This window comes from Centropristis striata, chromosome 15 (genome assembly GCF_030273125.1).
Source record: "Centropristis striata isolate RG_2023a ecotype Rhode Island chromosome 15, C.striata_1.0, whole genome shotgun sequence".
Classification (NCBI taxonomy): domain Eukaryota; kingdom Metazoa; phylum Chordata; class Actinopteri; order Perciformes; family Serranidae; genus Centropristis; species Centropristis striata.
Window position 1 is genome coordinate 18,846,021 of NC_081531.1, and position 22,716 is coordinate 18,868,736.

The window sequence follows — 22,716 nt, forward strand, 5'->3', positions numbered from 1 at the left end:
TGTTAATTGGTTTTTACATGTGTTGGTTTATTGGGCATCTGCATCAGCCATTAACCAGGACTGAAGAGATCCAGTAGTTACTGTCCTGAATTGTTCCCCACCACTGCTCCATTGCTATGAACTTATCTTGTTCCTTCGTCTTTGACTTTAAGAAATGTGATGAAACTCCGATGAAAACAGCCTCCTCACCAAACTAATCACATGTTGTTTATCTTAAGATCAACAACACTACTCCTACAACCAGTACTACTAATTCAACTGCTACCACCACTACTTCTATTACCAATACTACCACAACTACTTCTATGAGCAATAATATTACTACTAGTACAGCCACTACCATTACTACTAGTACTATCCCTACCACTACTATTACTAATACTACTTCTACTACTACCATGACTACTACTACTACTATTACCACTACTACCAGTTTTATCCCTACTACTACTACTACTACTACTACTACTACCATTAACACATACTACTACTACAACTACTACCAGATATCTCTACTGCTACTACGATTACCACCATACTACTACTACTACCACTACTACCAGTACTATCCCTACTATTACTACTATTAACAATACTACCACTACTACTACTACTACTACTACTACAAGCACTACTACCACCACAACCATAACTATTACTGACAGTATGACCACTACTACTACCACTACTAGTGCCACAACTACATCACTACCACAACAACTTCTACCAGTGCAATCCCTACTACTTCTACTATTACCAATACTATTACTACTACAACAACAACTACAACCACTAATATTATCACTACTATTACTACCAGTACGACCACGACTACAATTTCAACCACCACTACTTCTACTACCACTACCAGTGCCACTACCATACCACTACTACCACAACTACTTCTACCAGTACTATTACTACTACTACTACTACTACAACTACTTCTACCAGTACTATTACTACTACCACAACTGCTGCCACTACCACTACTACTAATACTACACATATATAACAATAGTAATAATTCAATACAACATTACCAGTAGGTAAAATGGACAAAAACAGGCTACAAAAAAGATGACCTGAAAAAAAACATATTTGGCCTTCAATGCTTGTGCACCTGAGTCACTAAGATAAATGCTTGTGTGTTTATCGTGCTCAGTAAATAAACGCTACCTTGACCCTTATTCTGAGTGCACGAGCAGCTCTGCCTTTTGTCCCACTTTGTTGCCCCTCATTAACACCAAGGCCACATTCTCAGCACAGCCTTTCATTGTCGTGTGCTGCGGCTGCTTACTGGCCCATTACAGATGAGACAAGTGTGGCTAATACTTACAGATACTGAAAAGGTCAGAGAATAACAGTAAACAATTTAATGAGAGCTCCGACCTGTTCAGGATCTGACAAAGCTCCTTTTGCGGTGATTAAAGAAAAAAGAAGATAAAAAGAATAGGAAAACATCCAATTTCACTGGTTAATTCTGCTGTACAGACATGAAGCCAGACCTGGGGCCAAGCCTGACTGGAGGGCATAATGAATACTTAAACAGCTGAGTAACTTTGGACTCTTTCTTTTTCTTTTTAATCAAGTGCAAACACAGAAAAGGTTTTTTCTTCTTGTCTCTGTTTTGTAAGTGGCTTTAGCATGCTTGTCAACAGCATTGTTGAGCACATGATTAGAATAATTTGGCAAAGCCTGTGCGTGTACAGGCCCTGTGTGACAGATATACCACTGAACTGTAGATGTAGAGAAAAGGGAAATCACATCTCGTACGGTATGTGCTGCTTGTTTTAAAGCACTCTTTACAGGTCACGTCAGGAGGGGAAACAGCCTGGAGGTGAATGAAGCAGCCATGTCACTATGAATCCCAGTTAGAAACAAAGAATGTTCCACTCTGCTCTACTCTGTATTTTTAAACTTGAAGCACAATTTAGTTTTTTTGTTTTTACAACTAAAGTCTTGTTTTTTAGACTTGGTCTCATTTGCATTGGTTATGAAAGTCTGTCCAACTCAAATCTATTTTATTTTATTTTATTTTATGTTTTTTATGCTTCTTATCCTCTAATGTTGGATAAAAGCTGATGGGTTTACTTTTTCAATGCGCCATTATATGGGCAATTTCTATACCTAGGGTAAAACACTTGAGATGTATTCATTAACTAGAAAATTTCCTCTGGGGAAATTCTGAAAGGGCCACGGGGGCTACTGCTGGTGTGTGTACACTATGATGAGATTCTTCAGAGATTTCAAACTATGCCCTTTAACCTCAAAATGTGTGTGTGTGTGTGTGTGTGTGTGTGTGTGTGCATGTGTGTTTGAAGCATATGTATGCATGTGTGAGGAGTGTGTGCGCTTACGCGCATTTGTGTGTGTGTGTATCTGTAACTGTAATCACATCAAAGATCAAAGGCAATCAGATCAAAGCAATCAACAGAATTAACTGCCACCTGTTCCGGTACAGTGACAGCAGAGGTGGACAGCCTGGAATTTCTGGCCTCGAAGGGAAAGCATTTTTGGCAAAACCATAATACCTATCTTTGATCCGACTTCACTTTGAGCGTCCTGAGTTCTTCCTGAAAGTCAACATATGTTGGTTTTTTTTTAAGAAAAATGGAAAAATAGCTTTGTTAGAGCGATCTAAAAAAACTGTTACATCTCCCTTTTTCAGAAATCTTCCTGCGTTTTTGATATGGGAGCCAATGAGGCTGTTGGTGCGTGTTGGTGGCGCATCTGGATTGTGAGTGAGAAGACAAATTTTCCTACGTTTCTATGTATAAATTATTTCTTTAGAGTGGAATTTGCGGCCTGGAGCGCAGTTTTCTAATTTATTTTTTGACAATTTTTTCTCTCCCTCCACACTGTGACACGTACATTCCGTGCAATACACACCCATTATAATCTCAGAATTTCTCCCAAAATTATCATGGTCAATGAACAGGGATTGATAAAAAACTATATGACCTATCGAAACGTGGATTAAAACACAGATACACAAGACTTGTGTCGACTGTTTAAAGTTAAAATGGAGTCTCTAGGTGAAATTATGCCGGAGAAGTAGACGTTTGAAAATCTCCAATTATTGTTCTTTTTCGCTCATTTTTTTCGGCCGTCCCATTCATTTCAATGCAAAATTAGGGCCACAGGGCAATCACACTGAGCACTGGTCCAATACAGCAATAACTGTAGGGACCAGTGCTCTGGGCGAAGCCCCGAGCACTACTGTTATACTGTGGATTTTTTCTTGGATTTTTTCTTCTTCCTTTGCAGGACAAATTACATATCAAAACGTGCGGTTTGATCGGGATCAGTGTGCTATTACTTTTCTCTACAGAATAATTTTTGGCGACATAAGAACGACGAAAAAAAATGAGTGAAAAAGAACAACAATTGGAGATTTTTAAACGTCTATGCCTTCTCCGGCATAATTTCACCTAGAGACTCCATTTAAACTTTAAGCAGTAGACACAAGTCTTGTGTATTGGTGTATTAATCCACATTTCCATAGGTCATATAGTTTTTTATCAATCCCTGTTCAATGACCATGATCATTTTTGGAGAAATTCTGAGATTATAATGGGTGTGTATTTGAAAACTGCGCTCCAGGCCGCAAATTCCACTCTACAGAGATAAGTTATACATAGAAACTCAGGACGCTCAAAGTGAAGTCGGATCAATGATAGGTATTATGGTTTTGCCAAAAAGGCTTTCTGTTCGAGGCCAGAAATTCCAGTCTGTCCACCATTGTGTCGGAAAATTGGCAGTTGGTTGCAGTTAATTCTGTTGATTGCTCTGCTCTGATTGCCTTTGATCTTTGCTGTGATTACAGTTACAGATACACACACACACACACACAGGTAACTTTGTGCGATTTTCATTACATACACACACACACACAGATAACTTTATGCGATTTTCGTTACACACACAACTGCGCGCACACTCTTCCAGATACACGTTACACACACACACACACACACACACACACACACATTTTGAGGTTAAAGGGCATAGGTTGCTGTATCAATAAATACTTGAAAAGGAATGATTGTTGTAGGTGTGCTCCTTGTATATTATATAGTATCATAACATTACTAGTATTAATTGTTTGAAATCCTCTGAAGAATCTCATCATAGTGTACACACACCGGCAGTAGCCCCCGTGGCCCTTTCAAAATTTACCCAAAGGAAATTTTCTCGTTAAAATTATTGTATAGTTTTTCAGAAGTAAGGGGGAGTTAAAATGCCTCACAATACAGTAAAGTGTGCAGACAGAAAGCGTTTCAGGGACAAACATGCATCTCTGATTTATCTAAACAGGTTTTGTTTCCCTTCATTTCCTGAAGCAAACTAATTTAAAGACATAGAAAAACAATTAAAATGTTAATGAAACACAGTTGCAAAACAGGAAGTTTAGAATGACAAGAAAAGAAAACAACTTGCCAAAGATTTTTTCCTTCATGTGTATTTGAGGTGCTTACAGCACTGGATTATGACATCAATAAAAACACAATGTTTCTTTCACAAAACAGCATCCAGGTTATTCTGGATAATCTGAACATGTTACAGTAAAGTTTTCATTTGGAACTATGTTCTACCAAATGTAACAAATACTGTATACTATTCATAGTAGGGTTTGTGTAACTTTATGTAATCTTTTCTTTCCTTTTTTCTGTTTTCATTTGTGGTGGATGTCTGAGTGTTGAAAATCTCAGATTTTGATAAATTAAACTAAACCTCTCCAGATCTGCAGCCATGTCTTCCCACTAGAGTAAAATGGAAAATATGGTTGAATATGGGTAAACTGTTGCTAAGGTACCTTTTTAGAGCCCCAACTATAAAGACCAGATTACAATAAAGTCCGAAATCATGACCAGAAAGACTGTTTCCACATGATTTAGGACATCAATGTATGCACACAAAGCTGCTGCTTTTTGAAGAAAAGGGTCCTCAGACATGTTTCATTCACAACAGATTATCATCACAGTTCAACCTTTTTTTGCTGCTCAGCCTGTGAACCCTGAGGCAATATTTCACAAGTATAATTAACTTCTAATCTTTAATGGCACCAAAGCTAACAGGCCCTCTGTTAGGATGACTTTATTATCTACTTAAAAGTCTAATCATAGACTGAAGGGAAAGTGTATATAGAACCAGAGAGAACATCATCACAGCAAAAGCAGTAAAAAGGAAAGCAGAAGACATCAATTTCAGCAGGAGAGGCGGAAGTTTAAGCAGAGGAAAAGGAAAGAGATGTGGGAGTGGCACTGCCAAGCTCACAGTCTGGATCGGCACCCTGCTGTGATTAAGATGTGTTGGACTTCAACGAGGCAGAGCAGTAAACCTTCTATAGCTTATACTTCAGAAGGCAGAGATGGAAGAAAGCGAGGGGAGAGGGCATGGGGTGGAGTGAGGAATAAGGGGCAGAAACAGGAAATGTTCAGAAGATGGCAGAATTTTGACACAAAACCAGTAATTCAGGAGGTAAGGACTAAGAAACACTTCCTCTCTGCAGCATAAAGAGCCTCCTCGGGTGGACTTCCAATACTTTCACTGCCTATATAACACCCTCGCTCTTTATATCTTGAAAAATAAGTCAAAGCTCCAAAATCGAATTATTTCCATCTGGATGTGCAGGTCTCTGTTATGTGTTAGATATGAAACTATAATTTCACAGATTTTTAAAAAATAAATTAATAATTAAAAAAGTTGGCTTTTCAACCTGTGAAACTATACCTTATGATCTGATATTGGTGATAAAAGACACCAATTAATTGATCCATCAATGCAGCTGCAGACAAGCAACCAGTTCATGTAAAGACAAATTGTCTGTCATGATTTAAGAAATTATGAATATTATTCACAGGCACATTTACACTAACAATAAATATAAATAATAAATATCACTGTACTAACTGGGTCTATTTTCCAGCTTAATGGAAATATAGCTTGTAAGAAAAAAGGGTGAAGACGTTAAAATGAGTTAAAAGACAACAGCTAACAAACAAAACCAAAAAAAAAAACAGCCCCAATGTTTGGGATTGTGTGGGAAAGAGATGTAAAGAATCGTCTTCGATCAGACCCAGCACAATGACAGGTCAGCTGTGCTGCTCGCCTTTATCCCAGGAGAGAGACAGCGATGCTAAATTGCCTGTCTCTTTTCCTTGCTCCTCTATCTCTCTCTCTCTCTCTCTCTCTCTCTCTCTCTCTCTCTTTATCTCTTCCCTCCTCCCCGCACTGTGAGAGGCTAACATCTTAATCATAATTGTGTCATGAACCATAAACACTCATACGCTTGGCTGTGGAAGCAGCCTCAGGAGAAGTAATGGTGCTGAATAATAACAATAACTTTATTTGAAGAGCACTTCGGTGCAAACTTTTCACACCTTATTTGCGTTTACCTACGATGAAGAATGATGAGGCGGCACTTTAAAGCACCATGAGAATACAACGAAAGAAAAGCCAACAATAACTTCAGCAATCATACAAATTTTGTCCAGATTTCTTTGTAGCATTTTTCTCGTGCTCCTCAATTGAACAATGTACGTTTTTGTCTTACATAAGTATATATAGTATAAATAATGATTTACTGTCACAGTCATGAAAGTCACTTAAGAGAATATCATAGGTATTAAATATTGTAAGATAAATTCATGAACGCTGCTCTTAATGGAACGACTGGAGTACTTAGACGTTATCACTGGTGTCAGATGTTCAGAGAGAAAGAGTCAGAAAATATATTTTAGCTCAATGCAGGATCTCTGGAGAGACAGAGAGCGTGTGAGCCAGTGGACAGATGAAGACATGCCTGCTAAACTAATGGTGCAATTTTAATCCATCTCCGTGATACACTCTTGAGTAAAAGGAAGTAATAACATAAAGTCGTTTCATCCACATTTCCAGCCCATTGAATTATAAAGGAATGTAACAGTCCTACAACCAAACGCACAAGATTCACTCTCCTGTTGTTTAAAAATAACTGGCATACCAATACATGGCAAGAAATAGTTTATTCTATACAGCTTTTATGTAGCCTGATGAATTTGATAATGCAGCTGCACCACTCTGGGTGTTTAACTGATGAACACTGACATCTGAGAACTCATAGCTTGCTGATGAGAAAATCGAATCCAGATGATAAATCTAAATATGGACATGGTGATGAATAAAATAGAGTTAAGAATAAAGTTAGAATAAAGTTTTTTCTTGCATTTAAAGGTTGCCATGCAACAGTCACCCCCACAGTACCACGATAATGTCTGGTCAGGTCACTTTATTGATATAAACCAAAAAGGGCTTCACAACATTCATGTACCTGAATGCAACAACCTTTATCCTCAGTCTATGGATAAATGACAACATGTAGAAAGAAAATGACAGTAATGTTAGGTAAATAATAATGTAGTGAGGCTTAGTAGAGTAGAAAAACGCTTATAGTAAAAAATAAAAGAGAAAACAATTGTTTTCTGGTAATTTGCATAGTGTTAATTAGGCCTCTGACATGCCATATATGTAAAAACAGTAAAACTAACGAGAGGTAGAAAGTGTTTAATAGTTATTTTTAAGATAATTCGGGGGCAGATAGACAGTAATTATTGCATTCCTTGGTTATAATGAGTGTTTATTTGAGTTACTGTTGCCTTTCTCTCATATCCAACCAGTCTGGCCATTCTCCTCTGACCTCTGGCATCAACAAGACATTTTGGCCCAGAGAACTGCCGCTCACTGGATAGTTTCTTTTTCTCGGACCATTCTCTGTAAACCCTAGAGATCTCAGTACCTTAAAAATCCCAGTAGATCAGCAGTGAAATACTCAGACCAGTCCGTCTGGCACCAACAACCATGCCACACTCAAAGTCTCTTAAATCACCTTTCTTTCCCATTCTGATGCTCGCTTTGAACTTCAGCAGGTCGTCTTGATCATGTCTACATGCCTAAATGCATTGAGTTGCTGTGATTGGCTGATTAGATATTTGTGTTAATGAGCAGTTGAACAGGTGTACATGATGTAGTGGCCGTTGAGTGTATATATATTGTGTGTGTTTGTCTTTGATGTTCAGCATCCTTGAAGAGGGTGGCCATATTTGTGTTGTCACTGGATAATCGATAAAGACTCATACACCCTGTACAAGCTCATTTTGTCAAACACTATGATGTGGGCCTTGTGGTAAAATGTACTGGCTAAATAAAATGCAGACTCTTCCAGTAAGTCAGTTGGTTTTTCAAAGTTATTTTTCACATTTATTGGTTTGTGAAAATGAAAAATTAAGTGGTTTGGACGTGTTCAACTTCCAAGATGGTTCATGACTAAAACTACATTTTGATGCAGCTGCAGGTCTCGTGAAAGTTCTGCTCTGTGCTGTTAGATTAAAGTACTGCTGGCACAAAAAAACAAATCCTTTCTGGTTGAAAAGTGGTTGGTCCAGTGCCTTGGTCGCAGTCATTTCTTAGTGTTTTCTCGGTATAACACAGGGATTTAGGGTGATCCAGAAAATATCAGACATTGTCTACTGGCTTAGCTGCCCATCCATTAGCAGGATCTCTCTGTCTATTGGACAAGTCTGTGGGGGATTTTTCAGAGGAAGCTTGTGGATTTTCTGTGGCTCAACCAGATGGCACACAACTTTGATTTCCAAAACCCCAGTAAATAAATATTAATCTCACAGCCAAAAGCAGCTTCCTGGAAACAGATCCTTGAAACATGTCTTTGGAGTCTGCTGTGGGCCTCTTTATTTCTTTTGAGCTCAGCAGGATTGTCGACCAACCACAAACTATCCCTCTGGCTTTAAATCAGGGTTCTGTATATCGATAATCCCCCAGTGAAGAACAGTTCTGCAAATTAGGCTATTCCATCATTACTGTTGAATGATAGAAATGCTAAAAGATCAGAGATACACTTTATTTTTTGGAGATTTTGTCAATCCAATTTTAGCAATCATTATACAAAAGCATTCATGCTGCACTCATTTAAAAGATGATAATATTTCCTTTGAGATTTCTTTCCAGTGATGACTGAATGGCTATCTGACTCTTCACTACAAACTGTGTGAAATGGGCAATTCAAGGTTTCAGATCCCCAGCAGCCACAAAAGTCTCAGGTTTACTCTTTGTCAATAGTTCCATAGTTTAATGAATTCCAAATTTGGAGGATCACTTAATATCATGTTAAGCATGCTCTGCATTATTTGTTAATGTTGGGGACCGTATGTTATACAGGGGTCCTGTGGCAGAATGTGGTTTCAAGACCTGATTTAAGCTTCTGAACTCACATGGTGCACATTCATCAATATAGTTGTGTTTTATAAAACTACCACAAGCTAACGGACACAGGAAAAATTAAAGCAATATAGTTGTATTTTATCATTCTGGGTCTCTGGGGAAAAACTAAAGCTGCTATTTAGGTTGTGTTAGTTTGGACATGCTTTTTGGACACTATTGTGAACAAGTGGCATCAGAGACATTCACATAGATGTTTCTTTTGTACTTGTATGAGCATGCACATTTATTTCCTCTCTGTCAGCCTCACTTGACAAAGTTTGATTAGCAAATTAGCATAACTCCCATCTCTATACATCCAGACTAAAGGTACTTTAAGAAACCATGCTTCTGCCATAGCTGCCAAAAGATGCTGAATTTCTACTTTTTGGATTGGTGGATAACAGCAGGATGCAACTGCATCTACTGGCCAAGAGCTGCATCAAACACTGCAGGTTGCTGCTACCCACCTGCTTTCAGATCATCATCTTCACCAAAAAGGAGATGGTTCACAATAGGAAACTATTAAAATAGCAAGTTTAGCTGAGTAAGATCATTAGCCCATTTCTGGCCCAGAATGGATAATCAAGCTTAGAATCGGATGTTTTTCCAAGATCTTTTTTTAAAAATTACTAGTGAATAGCACTCCGCTCCCTTTGTTAAGTGCTTACCATTGGTTAATTGAGTGTCCATAACCAAGGGTAATGGCATGAATCACCAGCCTCAGCATGCAAACATAAAAAATGATAGAATAATAAATTCTCGGAGTAGTGCAAAACTGTTGATCCTTCCATTGACACACTGTAATCTACCTCTACAAGTAGTTGAAAGGAATCCAATGCATTCAGAACCAGCCTATTTTAAAGTCCAGCTCAGAACACAGAGGAAAACCCACAGGATCATTTTGGACCACTTTGCATTGTACACCACTGATGGAATCTAAAATGGTTTTATTTTCCAGCTGTCTGCTGCCAGTGGCAACAAAGGAAGGCATCAAAGGGCTGACAGACCACAATTCATAAAATGGAGAAAGACCCTCAGGTGACACTAATATTAACTTTGCTTATGACTTTTGCATGAAAACAAATGACTATTTTGGGTACCATATTTGAAGTGCGATTTTATCCAATCTGCTTCCAGATGACATGAGACCTTTGATTTTCAGCACTACCTGTGGCTGCAAATAAAGAACTTGCTACCCCTGCAGTGCAAAAGTAGGAGTGATTCAGTACAATTACGTAATTTGAGTACAGCAAAATGAATGAAAACTTTAGTATGAACTATACTATGAAGGACAATGAAAGGAGAAAAAAAGGCCTGTACAATCTATCCAGGAAAAAAAAAACTGCCACAACCGAACATAAAAGAAGTGCACAGTTTGAGTCTTTGGCTTCAATAGTCTTAAAGAAGGTGTGGAGGTGTAAGAAGGGTCCAATACAATCTTCAGATGATGGTGACATACAGGAGGTGTCTGGGGATTTTACCTCGCTGGGTGGCCGTCGTCTGAAGTTTCAGTTTAATTTTAACTTTAACGTTAAGATGAAACCAGTTTGAAGGTCATGACTTTTTGACACAGGATAGGTAGTGTGAGGATTTGTCTGCTTACTTTGAAGCTCTGGAGTGGAAATGTGCTTTGATTTAGTCAATGTAAACATCCAGAAACTGTAAAGTGTTTCAACTTCTACTTCCTATCTTGGTTTCTCACACACATGGAATGTTTAGTAACCACATTCACATTTGTAAATGACACGCTCTAGTACAGACTTTTCCCATACATAATTTAATATATTTTAAAATTATTTAATCTTGTAATTCCAGGGTATCGCAGATTTACAATACAATACTGTCACGATGAACTGCCCATAATAATGATGGTATCACGATAGAGCGTTAACGATACAATGCATCCACCATTCATTGATGATACATCAGGATATATGGGTAACTGAAGAAAAAAATAATCCTCAAACGGGAAAAATAACCTAAAATCAGAGATATGAATGCACCACAACAATAACAAGTGCATATCTTAGTCTTTTGAACTCTCACTCTTTCTCTCTCTTACACACACACACTGGCTGCAACCTGTACATGTCCGAAAATGACATCATTCCAACACTAAAGTCATAAAATGGTAAGATTCTGAACTGGCAGAGATCAGAACAGTTCCAGGGTTGTGAAAATAGAAATAGTTGTGTTGTTTATGACAGTAAATGATGATTGGAGTCGGACTCTCCTCAACCCAGAAAGTTCTCCAGAACCCTCAACCTCCATGCTACAATTTCTGATGTAACATTAGTTAGCTATCTCCTTTGCAGCAGTCCCAACAATGTTTAGAGCGCTTACATGTTCTAATAAAAATATTAATATTGGTTGCAAGTGATAAGGTATACAAGATATATGTCTCCGCCCAGCCCCAGCACCACAAAGTCTACAGAGGGAGGAGATTTAGGTGGATGGAAGGATAAACAAAATGTCTGATACCAGTGTCATATCAAAAACAGACATGTCTTTAAAAAAAGGATTTCAAAAAGGTTTTGAAAGACACTGACACATGATGTCCTGCTGAGAGCATTTTGTCAGAAGAATGCTTCTTATTCTACATACCATACCATAACTATAAGATATAACTCAGGAGACATACATGTCTATTTGGAGCTCCAAATACATCAATATTTCTACTCCTCCTTGTCTTTTATTTTTCATGTTGCGTATAATCTCGTTTTGGACTGAACCCATCTTCCTTTGCTGCCAAGTCCCAAGCTGAGTGATGGCGGTTTTGACTTCTCTGCACTTCAAACATGATTTCCGGTAAACATCTGTGGTATTTACTGCACACTGCGCTCATCCAAAGCATCACCATTATAGGTGCTTGGCTGCAGTTGTCCATCTTCTCTGATGCATAGTGAACATTCATTGGTATGCACAGCACTGCGTTGTTTGGGAGTCTGGGACTATTTAGAACAACAATTTTTATGGTAAGTGCCAATCGGTCATGCTGTACTCTCACAGGGATGTGACAGAGTTAAAAAAAGAAGAAGAAAGAAGACAGATAAGTATACCAAGAGAGAGAAAAACAGAGAAATGAGAGACAAAAGTGAAAGAGACAGAGAGAGATAAACTTGCAGAATAAAAAAAAATAACACAAGGGATGGAGAGACTGCGCACGGGAGGAGAAAACAGGAGGCAAAATGAAAGAGACAAAGAGGAAGATATAGAGATAGAGGTAGAGGAGAGAAGGAGAAATTCTTCCTTTGTCCTATAGAAAAGTGGAGAAACAAAGAGTCCATAACCTTGAACACATGATTTGAATGCTAGCATGCAACTGAATGGTGGTTATCAGTGGTTAACAGTCTCACAGGTATGGGTTGCCTGCTCCACCTTCTAGTAGGTTCAGAAGGCCATGTCAGCCTATTAAATGGAGAAGTAAATTATTATTTTTTTGTGATGCATCGCCGTCTAGTGGCAATAGTCATAAGGAGGCATAAGGAGGAAGGCTAGGGTGCCCCCCCCCCAACCTCACAAAACTGCGACTGACCATTTTTGCACATAAAGTCGATATAGCAGTCACCTTTTAAGCCATATGTAAGAGGCTGATAACAACAGATTACTGACATTTAATTACATTTTAATTCTTTTTTCAAATTTGAACATTTGAAATGGCTGTCTTGAAGCTGAAAGAAAAAATGTTATCTGGGTTAAATGTTAAAAGCACCAGCACTGAGAAAGGGTGTTTTCACTTTTGCAGTATTCTAACAAAACCAGGATCTGTCATTTAAATGTGAGCAACTTTGTGGTCTAACCCTAACCCAACATGCAGGATGTGAATCCCAGTCTGCATGAACTAAAGTATTGCACTTTGTATCAACCATCCACCCCAACTATGGAAAAATACTTTCTGTATTCTAAAATAACAGCCCTCCATTGATATGACGTCCATATTGGGTAACTCTGTACCTCATGATTTTCTGCACTTCATGTGAGGATATGGAAAGGTGTGGACATCAGAAAGGTGAGCTTCATGTGTGAAACTTTACTGACTTTCATGCAATATTGAGGATAGCAGGACCTCAGCTTCAGCAGAATTTAAAAATGCAATTTTGGAGAGAACAAGGACTGTGGATTTCCACAGCCATTTCTTGCAATAGGAATATATATATATATATATGGCAACATGAGAAACAAATCAGACACTTCTTGAGCACTAAAAATATAAAAATCAACAGAAATACACAGCAACATTAAAACTGCAGTGTGAATGACACCCTCCTCTGCTCTATACCACATATCACCTGTCTCAGAGGACAAATTAACCAAAAACAACACTTGTCAGCTCCAAATTTGTGCTAAAATATGAGAAACACCTTGCCAATTAACACATCACTTTAAATCTCTCTCCATACTTAACTGTTGCTGTAATCAGTCTCAGAGTCATGTAAACAGCAAATTAAATCCCAAATTCCTTTACTGTTTACTTTAACATCAGTTTGAGGTTGCAAAAAAGTTTTCTGTCATCAGTGTACTACAGGATGTCGAACATCAAGTCTTAACATGACAATATGTTATCTACAGCAGCCCCACAAAATGAACCCACAAGAAAAAGCAAGTTAAATTTAAGAATTGGGTTTTTCCTACTTCTAATGGCAGTTCTGAGGAAATTTAAAATTCCAATAGTAATAAAAGATGTCTGGTCTGTTTTTATTCTGACTACAATATGAACAAAGATGTATGCATCTTTACTTTTACTGTGTAAGTACAAAGAGACCAATAAATACTCTGTGCTGTAGACGTTGTTGATGTTGCTTCCTGTTTAGACTCAGACTGTTTAACTTCCAGTTACTAAGGAAACAATACACATTGTTAGCTAATTTAAAAAGACAGCATAAGAGACAAACAGCCAGAAGCAGAGAAACAGACGGAAACAATGGGAGCCCCAGTTTGTTCTGTCCACAGGAAGGACGACAGGAAAGGGAGACGTCACAGGAAGTGGACGCTAACTGACTCAGGCATTTTGAACTCCTGTAGTGAGAAGCATTCTGAGAAAACTCAGTGAAATGATCTGCCTGGGAACATAATATGACATTGACAGAGTCTACAAATATGGTAGAAGCTTTTTGGCTGCAGTTTAGCACCATGGTACTTTGTGTGAAAAGGTAGCCATCCTTGTTTAGCATCTTAGCATGCTAAAGTTAGCTAACTAGCATTCAACATGAACTGCAATTGAGGATGATAGAAATGAGAATCATTTTTATGCCAAGTAGATGTTCACATACAAGGACTTTGCTGTGGTTTATTGGTACAAAAGAACAAAGTACTAGCCTACATATAAAATCTAATTTCACCTGATGATGTCGGTTAGGGTTGCCAACTCCCCGAAAAAATTAATAAGGGACACCTCATTGGCAGGGCCGGCCGACCCGATTGCCTTCACCCATCCTGGCGTGGTGACATTTTTTAGCCCCTTTTTTGTGAGCGAAATGTTTTTTTAATAATTTGACACGAACCTGAATTGAATTAGATGCATTTTTTGTGTGACATGAATTCATGGAAATCAAATTATTATTCAGCAATTCACTTTAATACATAACAATTAGGCCCTGTTCTTCAAAGATATGTTGGAGTTTGCTGATCACAAATTGATTTACTCCTTTTGTTGGCTTTTAAAATGCAGCATGTATGCAATTGAATGGTCATTTTGGAAGATTATGGAATTCCATAATTCCAAATTGGTTCAGTAAAAATGCATGAAATTCATGTCATGAACACATGGGGACCTGGTCTTCAAAAATGCACTGGAGTTTGCTGATAACAATTTGATGTACTTATTTTATTGGAGCAGCATGAATACAATTGAATGGCTATTTTGGAGTCATGCAGCTGACAAACGGGCTACCGTAAAGTGCAATGTAATTGCGCACTAAAATGTAAAGTGCTGATGGCGTGAGCGCAGTACTGGAAGCATGTTGTTTCAGATCAGTCAGTCCACCATGGGCTACAGAAAAAGAGCCCTGGCACACCGTGCAGTGCGCTTTATAGATGTTATCATGCACTTTTTCCATCTAGGTGTTTCCTTTTTCCCATTCCTCAGTATTTTTGCATCCTTTTCTGTTTTTTTCTCGGAGGAGTACTAGTGGCATTGCTGCTCAAAGGCATATTGGCCTCAAAGCGGCTGTGGCTCTCGCAAAGTGACTAGAAAAGCGCTATATAAGTGCAGGTCCATTTACCAGGTCCAAAGCCGTATCGCCCAGTGTCGGCGTCTGTGTCGCTGTCACATATGCATGCTGCTTTGTTGTCTTCTGCTATCTTCTCCTCAACCAATGGGATCGTCATACTCGTGTGTGAATATGCTGTCAGCTCATTGGTCAAAGAGCAGGATGTGGCCTGGGAACAAGTTTACCGTAAGTCCTGTTATTCATTTTTCATTGACATTTACTGACTATTTTTTGACTGTCACAATAATACGGGACAAAGTGCGTCCCTTTTCACCTCAATACAGGACGGGTGCTTTTGTTTCTAAATACGGGACGATTCCGTTTTTCAAGGGACGGTTGGCAACCCTAATGTCGGTACACGTACATGAAAGTCAGAAGATCACAAAAGTAATGTAATTCACTTTGAGGTGAACATGAATTTCTGAACCAAATTTAATAACAATCCATCTAAATGTTATTGAGACATTTCGCTAAAAACACGAATATGAACCCATTTCATTTAGATGCCTAGGAATAGTTTAACTTGCAGATCACCAAAGCAGTGCTCACTGTGTATTTTCCAAATGTAATAATTGAAATCAGAGTTTATGTGTTGGCAGTAAATCTTTCACTCCCAATATTTGAAAGATTTATAAATCATAGAGGGAATGTTTTATAGCAACAATTTTGAACTGTTGTATTCCGAACAAACAGACTGCTGCTCAAACTTGGACCCAAACGCTGACTTCATGTTCAAACTGGGAACAAAACGATCAATTAGCTCATTGAAACAACAAGCCATTTCCATCAAACACACATTTATCTGGATGTCAGCAACCAATCGGATCTTTTCAGCTTGTGTCATTTGTTTCATGGATAACAGTCTTGCAGGGAGAGAGAAATTGGTTGGTTATTTCCAACCATTAAATCTCCATTTAAACCTACAGCCCTCAATTGTCAGGATTGGATAGTCTGATGGGGCCTTTGTTGTCTTAAATACATTATTTTAATTATTCTAATTTGTTGTTCCAATCAAGGAACTCACATTCGGCACAATAAACAAAAAGTGTTTCCCTGAAAATAAAGCAGAGGTTGTCCTTTAGAATCAAGAAACACATTCACATTCAAATGAAAAAAACAAACTTAGTTTCCAACTTTCAGTATCTATTCACACCACTGGGGTCTAATTATGTTTGTTTTTTAGTTTGGCCAAGGTCTGAGGAGGCTGTAATGATGTGAGAAGACAGCAGGCTCTGCCAGTCCGTCACAATAAATAAGAACTTTCCCTCTTAATTGACCAGCCTAATGGCCGGATCACACTTTAAAGAACAGAAATACGAAGAAGACTGTATTGGATGGACCCTCAGGTGTCCAGTCAGATTTACAGACGGCGCTCATTAAACGGTGAGTTAAACAAAACATAGAGGTACAGTATATCACGGCAATAATTGAGGCTTCTCTGTGCCGGTTGTTCTGTTTAAAAAATCATTCTGCTTTCGAGGGTTTAGGAGCTATTTACCCTGCAGCAAAATAGCCACAAACAACGGGGATGGGGTCATAATTTCCATGGAAATGACTTTGCAGCATGATGCCAAGCGGATGTGGGAAGAGGTTGGCTCGGCGCAACTCGATTCCTGCTTCAAAGTCTAATCCTCAAATTATCACTCACTCAGCAAATCCCCCTCTCCTTTTCTCTCCTCTCCTGCCTCACTTTTCTCCCTCTTTTCACTCATCTGCCTCTCATTTTTTTTCTGTCAGCCCCCCCTGCAGTTCTATCTATCCATCTGTCAGCAGGAGGGTGGAGGAAATAAGAGAAACACTGCATGGAAGATGACTTTGTCCGTAAAATAAATCCCCACAGTTGTTTCATTGGTTGTCATAATGACTCAAATATAAACCAGTTTTAAAAAATGAACAAGCAATGCAAACTTATTTAATGGGCTGAAAGAAAGTCTGGGTGGTGAAGCACAACAGAAAAGTGCAACTTGCCACTTTTACACACAGGTTCCTCTGCATAGTGGGAGTACATTTATGTGTTGTTTGCATCACATGAAGCAGCACGTGCATACGGATGTGACAGTAATGTGTTATAACATGTAGAATTGTGTGAGTAAAGGGGAGGATGAAGGCAGCACACAGATGTAAACATTATAGGTTTTAAAATATTAAACACAAAGGCTTTGCAAATGTTTTATGAGGCGGGAAATGCATTTATCATGTTTGTGAGACTTTAACAGTAGGACTGCCAGGATTCAGGCAGCCGTTCCAATGATGGCTCCTGTGTGATTGTATTCTGTTCAGAAGCTTTATATTCCAGACTTTAAATGTGGCATCTCTCTGTAAAATAAATCTATAATGATAAATCCAACAGCAAATGTCTTGCCTCTATCCAACTTGTGTGTTCAAAGTTAATACTCTTTGCCGTCCACTAGCCGTCAATGTTGCCTGCAGCTCAGTCTGTCGACCAATCAGAGGCTCCATTTCTGACTTTGTGGCATCTCTGATCTCAAACACACTGCATAGTCATCCTATCCTTTTATCTGATCTACATTATTAGGGCAGCACCCGAAACAATTAATACAATAGTGTAGCCTAAATCTAATAGGATATATTATTCTGTATTACTACATTACTGGTTAATTCTACTTCTTCTCTTGCATAGATTCTTCTTCTTTTCTTTCTTAAGTTAGATGACAAGATTGATACCACTCTTGTTTCTGTATTGATAAGAAATAGTTTTGTACACAGTGTAGCCTATTTGCTACAAAGACTTCCTCTGTAACGTATTAACAGTAATCAATTTGCAATCAAAAAACCTCAGGCAAGTTCAACACTGCTGGTCTCTGTTCCACCGCTGCCATTCAGAAAGTGTTTCTCACCCAAAAAATGCAATTCTCAGTAGCACAAAGATGAAAAGGTCTGATGAGTCATTCTTCACAATTTTCCAGACTTGGTTGGTTGGTGGTTTATGGTTGCACAAAAACTAAGTATGAGTGCTTAAGGCATGTTGCCAGCTGTTAAATATAGGCCTGTGTTTGGGCTGCCATGCTGCTAGAAAAATGAAGATGATCTCAGTTGATGATCTCAGTCATGTGGTCTGTTTCAGAGTCAGAGCTACATACATTCTGCAGAGAGGTGTGGTATGGATTGTTTTAATATTTGTAGACACATACTGAAAACAAAGTCAGTCATTTCAAATTCAAATTTGGGCAGAAGAAAAACTGATGCTGTACAGTTAATGGAGACTGGTCTCCTCTCAAAAACGCCAATATAAGGCGTACACTCAGCAAACATTTGAGGATGAGTAGTAATGATCAACAGCGTTGTGAAGTCTGGGGTTCGTGTCCCGTTGCTCACGTGACCCTCGGAACTACTTTACTTCTGGTATTTACATACATTTATTTACTGTGCAAACTGTCTTTTAAAATGCCTTAAATTTCACAGAAACTGAAGCCCTTTATTTACAACTGTGAACCGTATGTGTATGTATAATGACGTGTGTGCTCTTTTAGAACCCTCTGCTGTATCATGTGCAGCAACATGCTCCTTATGGGTGGTATTGACAAACGGTCTATTCTGTCGTTTAGGTTGGAGAACTTGTTGAATAATGTCAATTAATTGTCACTGAAAACTGCACATGGATGCTGAATTTAATACCAGTTTAATATTAAATATAAATTATGATATCAGTTGGAATGAACTTAACCAGCTGCCTGCACAAGAAGCATTTGGGGATACAACAAATTACCTTGGACAAAATTAATGAAATCTCCCTCTACTACATACTGGAAATAAACCAGAAATTGAAACCACTAATAAAAAAGAGAGTAAAAAATAAAAGCTCTCACCCAGGAGGTTTCCGACTGAACTAAAGAAAATAGTATAACTCACATAGCTGAACATTTCTGCCCCTGCTTGTGGCTGTTTGAACCTTTTAGGCCTGGCACTTAGAACAACTACATTATGCATACCTACAGTACATTCATTATAAAGTAGAAGAGTTATAGCTATAACTACTTATTTCATCAAAAACCTGATCCTATGAACTGTGAGTAATTCAAGCACGCCATATGTACAAGATTGTAAGTAATGTTCTTCAGGGGAAACTATTTTGTGACCATATGGGAACCAGTGGTTAAAGCAAATAATGGGTTACTGGCAGCTATGTGGCTTTTCACTGTGACTATGAGGGGGAAACTAGTCACAAAAGCTGTCTTCATATAACAATTTTTGCATGAGCCCACACCAGATGTGCGTAAATAATAAACCATTGTAATATCTTTTAGAAAGGCACATTTTTTTTTAACAGTTGCTCAAAGGCCTGCATGTTCATGCTTCCACCGTGCTGCATCCACACTATGCGACACAGCTGGTGTGTTTTACATGATTCATAAAGCGAGCTAAAGCTTCTTTAATAGAAGTCCCAGTTTAAATTGTGAGCAAAGTGTTTTGGTTGTGTTGTTAGTTTTACTGTGAATGCTAAAAAGGCACAGATTGCACCATTTAACTATCTGCTCCTTTGTTCTCTGTCCTTGCTAAAGTCTCGCTCTCTTAAAAGAACCATATTATCTCATAGCAGTGAACAAGTTGCAAAAGCAAGCAGTTTTAATGATAATGATTTAAGAAGAACATTTCTGCAACACTTATAATCAGCCCGACTGGTCTCTGTCTCGCTCCTTTTCAGTGAAGCTGTGAAAACCTCATTGCAGAGATGCTGGTTCGATACTAAATGCTGATCAAAAGACAGAAAATAAGATATTTTGAAGTGTGACTCTAATGTGCCAAACTGCTGCTGCAAAGATCTGTTGGATCCTTCAGACACTCAGTGAACAGCAGAAAACTCTTCATGGTGGCTGGGAGAGACTCTGATGACTTATGTAGTAATGTAGCAGTTGGTGTCACGGACAATGTTCTGACATTATCCACTGTTTTAATCTTACATGAAAGTATACACAAATTAAGGTTAAAAGGATTAGTGGAGTTGTCACAGCTGCTGTCTACATTTTTATTTTCCTTCTTGTCTTTCAAAACTTAGTGACCTTTCATAATTGCACATTTTGCTCTTTTCAGCAATTAAAACGTCCATAGAAATAAACAAACAAATTGTGACAACTCTACTATAGTTGAAAACTAAAACATTTCTTGTAGTAAATAGTTACACTATTAAGCAGTGATGAACACATTTCAAGAATAAATAAAACACTGCATTTTTTTGTTCTAAAATTGGAAGAAAGAGGCTGTGGAGCTTTGGTAACTAATGTCTCCCTTAGAAAATCAAGTTATAACATACCAATTTGATGTGTGTAGACATATGTGTGTCAGCCTGTCATTTGAATGTGATTTGGACACTGGATTGCTGTGCGTAATTACACTACATAATGAGTGGCATGGCGCCTCTCTAATGGGAGGCTGCATATTTATCTACATATCTGTCCTGCTGCCATCAGATCTTGAGGGATTTAATGAGCCAAAAGTGAAGCTGTTATACAATATAAAGAAAGCTAAAAGAAAAAAAAAGAGGAAAAAGAGAGTATCCAGAGTCAATAAGTTTAATCCTCTAGGGACCATGAATGTCTGTACACAACTTGAAATCCATCCAATACTTGTTGAGATATTAGTAGCCAACCAACATAATAGATCAACATTGCCTTCCCAAAAACCATGCATCTACAATGGCAAAAAAAAGAAGAGAAAAATGTCAACTGTGCAGCCATCCAGGGAAACATGTGGTTTTTCTCTGGTAGAGATGCACTGCGGTTTAATTATTTAGTGTTTTTGGCACACAATCAGCAATTCATCTGAGATTTCTCCTCATTGTATCCTTTACTTTCTATTTGTGGAGGCATTTTCTAAGTCTTGTTTACAGTACCAGTTAGGCCTGTCTAGATAATTACTATATCGACTTATCATTCGATATATAAAAATGGACAAGATTTTTTGGACTCAATATATTATCGCTTACATGCATCACTTTTTATGCTTTTATTTTATTTTAAATATTACAAAAATACAATACATAATGTTTATCTGTATTTTTTTGTTAACAGAGCCTGAAAGTTTTGTTTTGGTTGTAGTTTATTTATTTATGGTTTTTTTTTATCTAGGATATTCTAATATTTCTTTTCCACATTTCAAATCCAATGTTTAATATACTCGAGATTTAAAAAGTAATTGCTGTGGAAAAGGATGTACTTATTATGCTCTAATATCGTTATAAAATTAAAACGACATCGATTCAACAATACTATCATTTATTATTTTCTGGGAAAATATCGTCCTAAAACAATGTGTTATCATAACAGGCCTAGTACCAGTATGGTAATCAACATGTGTTTGCAGCAAAAAAACACCAGCTGGATTTGTCGGCAAAAATCCAGTTAAAAAATGTTTTTAATCAATCTACTTACTTAAAACGTGAAATATGGAACAGTAAGCCTTAACTACACACTATGTGATTCACCAATCTGGTAAACATCTTTTGGGTTTCACTCTGCAGGGTTGGCAAATACACTGTTTTTAAATCTGTTGTTACTACATCAGAGTGAGTGTAGGCTTGACTTCGTGGTAACAGGAAGACACAGTTGGAAGCTCCATGCAGACAGACAGTAAAAAGCCCATAAAGAGACAGAGACAGAGAGCCGAGCCGGGGGCTGGAAGGTCAGCGGATATTTGGAGCACTGACTCTGTTCCCAATATAACTGTGTGTGGAGCGACAGCTGCTGTGTGTCCTGAAGCAGGTGGGCTGTGTTACATGCCTAAGTCACAGTGGGAGGGAATAGACTCAGGAGTTTGCTGGTGGCAGAGGCTACTTCAGACAAATGTAATCAATGTATAAACAAGTGCAGAGACTCTGAATGCCTGCTGGCTGTCCGTAAGACACAGTGGTTGTTTTTAATTTCCTTTATATTTGCCTGGTAATCTTTATTTTTAATTAAAGAGAGGCAAAAATAATAATCTTCTTCTTCCTCAACTGTTTTAAATATCATATCTATGCTGCAGCAACTTTGAGTTTCCCAAATCTATAGTTGGAGGCACGGCAGCAGTCATACTAACATGCCAAAAAACTGGGAAAACACCCCCATCGAGGAGGTAAAGGAAATATAAAGATGAAGCAGGACTTTGCTTTTTATGTGAGCTCCAAATGGAAATAAAAAAAATAAAAAAAAATCAATCATCAATTATCAGAAATTATTTCCAGCCTGTGAATGAGAAATTTTCACACAGTGCACAAATTTTTTGCAAACTTTTTGTGCTTCACCCAAGGGGCACT

At 38.1% G+C, this 22,716-nt stretch overlaps 1 protein-coding gene across 3 annotated transcripts in view; it reads right to left on the reverse strand.

Annotated features, from left to right (window-relative positions):
* Positions 1-22,716, reverse strand: part of sgcd (sarcoglycan, delta (dystrophin-associated glycoprotein)) — a 327,671-nt gene that overhangs the window by 126,422 nt on the left and 178,533 nt on the right. The window lies entirely within an intron of this gene.